Source organism: Capricornis sumatraensis, chromosome 3 (genome assembly GCF_032405125.1).
Source record: "Capricornis sumatraensis isolate serow.1 chromosome 3, serow.2, whole genome shotgun sequence".
In the NCBI taxonomy this organism is placed as follows: Eukaryota; Metazoa; Chordata; class Mammalia; order Artiodactyla; family Bovidae; genus Capricornis; species Capricornis sumatraensis.
The window spans coordinates 25,589,263-25,593,240 of NC_091071.1; positions in this window are offsets into that span (position 1 = coordinate 25,589,263).

Sequence of the window (3,978 nt, forward strand, 5' to 3'; positions counted from 1 at the left end):
AAAGATATCTAACGTAGAATGATAACTCCATCTGAATTGTTGGAAGGTGACTTTAATGACATAGTAATGTAATCTCTTTTAGAAGAGCAATGAGCTTTCTTTTAAAATAGGTAAGGACCCCTGGATCTTTTTCTGTTAGTCAATGAAAAATACTATCACTTTCAAAGAGGATGATTTTCAGTCTTCCTCTTCTGTTGGATACAATGTATTGTGCACTTTCTCAGCACTAGGCTGGGAGATGAACATAGTCATCTAAGCAACATCATCACAGTGACTCGCAGGCTAAGATTTCTTCTCTGCATTTTACCAAGAAGGGATGGAATTTGCCCAATTTCTCTCCGATAGCTGATAATAGAAACAGAGTCCAAATCTAGCTTTCTTTGATTCTAAATCTTACTCTCTTAATCAGCAAACTGGTTCTGTAACAAGTGACAGGTGGTAGATAAAGGTCACAGGATTTGTGACCACACAGTCTGCTGTTGCAGCACAAAAGTAACCACATACAACACATTAACAAATAAGCATGGCCATGATCCATGTTCTAATATGGCACTGACATTTGAATTTTATGTAATTTTTCATGTGTCATGAAATATTCCCCTTTCACTTTTTCCCCCAGCAATTTCAAAACTTAGAAATCATTCTTAGCTTACAGGCCATACAAAAACAGGCAGCAAGCCAGATTTAGCCCATGGGCTATAGTTTACTGACACCTGCCCTTAATCCCTGCGAGGTCCCCAAATTCAGTGTCTACGGTGGACAGGGAAATAACAGAATGAGTGAAACAGACTGGGCAAGACACTAGGGGTTAGTGGGGACTATGGCCCCACTTCTGGGATCTCAAAGGAAAGAAGCTGGAAACTTAGGTCTGTATTTGCAATTTCCCTGTTTCAATATTAGCAACAAACCCAGATTTCTGAAAGATAATACTATCCTCGATCAGATATGGTCCATAGGTCTCTTTTTGCAACCTCTTCACTGTGGTTGAATGGATTCTCAATCCTGGCTACTCTTGGGAATCACTTTAGACTAAAACAGAAAAAAAAAACGTCCACCAAGATGTCTGAGCCTCACCCCCAGAAACTGAATTTAAATGGTCTGCAGTGGAGAGCCTGGATATTTTTAAAGGCCCCCAGTGGATTCTGAAATGTAACCACTAATACCTCTTTGGGCCAATTACACGTGCTCCTTCCCAGGGTGCTGTATATATATCCTGCTGGAAGGCAGATTTCCTGCTATTCTTGTTTTAAAAGCCACCTCATTTAACCTATTCCTGTGACTGCCACAAAGCAGCTGCATATAAACACCACCGCCATAAAGAACTAGAATCTTCTCCCTTGCACGTCAGTCCTTCTATTTGTTGGATGCAAACACCAACTCTTCTTGTCAAGTGAAATGAAAATAAAGAAAGTGAAGTTGCTCAATCATGTCTGACTCTTTTCGACCCCATGGACTGTAGCCTACCAGGCTCCTCTGTCCATGGGATTTTCCAGGCAAGAGTAGTAGAGTGGGTTGCCATTTCCTTCTCCAGGGGATCTTCCCGACCCAGGAATTGAACCTGGGTCTCCCACATTGCAGGCAGATTCTTCACCTTCTGAGCCACCAGGGAAGCCCCAAAGTGAGAATATTTATATATTTAAACAAGTGAAATTTGCTCAGTCATGTCCAACTCTTTGCAACCCAATGGACTATACACAGTCCATGGAATTCTCCAGGCCAGAATACTGGAGTGAGTAGCCTTTCCCTTCTCTGCGGGATCTTCCCAACCCAGGGATTGAACCCAGGTCTCCTACATTGCAGGTGGATTCTTCACCAGCTAAGCCACAAAGGAAGCCTTCTTGTCAAGACTGAGGGGCAAAGTCATAGTGACCCCTGGTCAGTGAAGCAGGAGGGCACAGAGCACCAGCTGTGGGGCAGACTTGGGAAATAGTCTGAAGGCAATTTTTTCTGCACAGCACCCTGCTCCGTGGAGAAGCCCAAGGGCCTTGAACCCTAGCTGCAGTCAAAAGAGCCCCACTCACAGATATAGGCCACCCTTTGGCTCAGGGGCCTTCAGTAGCTTCCTTCATTCTTCACCTTGGCCTTTGTGGTCTGGTCCAAGGTTCAACACAGAACCCTATGGATGATGGGATGAGAGGTTTATCCCAGGAATTTAGAACTCTTACAGACTGCTAAAAGGAGTGGGGAAAGGACAATCCAGGGGGGAAGCCACAGGATCAGAGAAGGCACCAGCCAGCCCATCTGGGCAGCCAAGCACCAAAATGGGACAGCCGAGGGAAGGCCCTCTGGGCAAGCTGCGCCTCTGTGCGGTGCCCCTACCGAGTATCTGGTGGTACAGGGCTGGGGGCAGAGCAGAGGCGAGCAAGGTCAAGTGGAACACGCGGGCATCTCTGCATCTTATCGTCCACTGCCTCTGACCACAGTACTTTCAGCAATGGCAACTGCTACACTTGCACATTCAAGGTCAATGTTTAATACAGTATTTTGGAGGGGAAAAAATCCTTTGCCTAATACATGGCTTCATTTTGGTATATAATTTGTGGTCAACATATAGCAGAGTAACAAAAATATATATACATTACAATAAGTCCCCTACACACAAACAAGTTCATTCCAAGACCACATTCTTAAGTCCAATTTGTTTGTTAAGTTCAACAGAGTTAGCCTAGGTACCCAACTAACACAGTTGACTGCATAGTACTATACTTTGGTGCTTATGATAGGTTTATAATACTTTTCATGCAAGTAATACATAAAAAACCAAACACAAAAAATAAAACATTTTTAATCTTACAGTACATTGAAAAGTAAGTATTACAGCACAGCAGCTGACACCCAGGGGCTGGCATCAAGAGAACAGGCAGGAAGAGTTACTGACTGGAGGAGGGAGAGGAGGTGGGAGAGGGTAGAACTGAAGAATTTTCAGCAGGAAGAGACGGAGGGCAAGATGGAGTTTCACTCACACCATGGCTCAGGTTCTGGTTCCTTGCTGGATTCAATTCTATCTACCCTCTTAAAAAAAGAAAAAAACAAACCAGTGACTCACGTACACATCTTTGAAAGCTTACAACTTGAAGGTTCGTATGTAGGGAACTTACTTAAAGTTTCTGCCAGCAGGCAAAAATAAGCCATCAGTTCAGTTCAGTTCAGTTCAGTCGCTCAGTCATGTCCGACTCTTTGCGACCCCATGAATAGCAGCACGCCAGGCCTCCCTGTCCATCACCATCTCCCGGAGTTCACTCAGACTCACGTCCATCGAGTCAGTGATGCCATCCAGCCATCTCATCCTCGGTCGTCCCCTTCTCCTCCTGCCCCCAATCCCTCCCAGCATCAGAGTCTTTTCCAATGAGTCAAGTCTTCGCATGAGGTGGCCAAAGTACTGGAGTTTCAGCTTTAGCATCATTCCTTCCAAAGAACACCGAGGGCTGATCTTCTTCAGAATGGACTGGTTGGATCTCCTTGCAGTCCAAGAGACTCTCAAGAGTCTTCTCCAACACCACAGTTCAAAAGCATCAATTCTTCGGCTCTCAGCCTTCTTCACAGTCCAACTCTCACATCCATACATGACCATAGGAAAAACCATAGCCTTGACTAGATGGACCTTAGTCGGCAAAGTAATGTCTCTGCTTTTGAATATACTATATAGGTTGGTCACAACTTTTCTTCCAAGGAGTAAGCGTCTTTTAATTTCCTGGCTGCAGTCACCATCTGCAGTGATTTTGGAGCCCAAAAAATAAAGTCTGACACTGTTTCCACTGTCTCCTCATCTATTTCCCATGAAGTGATGGGACCAGATGCCATGATCTTCGTTTTCTGAATGTTGAGATTTAAGCCAACTTTTTCACTCTCCTCTTTCACTTTCATCAAGAGGCTTTTTAGTTCCTCTTCACTTTCTGCCATAAGGGTGGTGTCATCTGCATATCTGAAGTTATTGATATTTCTCCTGGCAATCTTGATTCCAGCTTGTGTTTCTTCCAG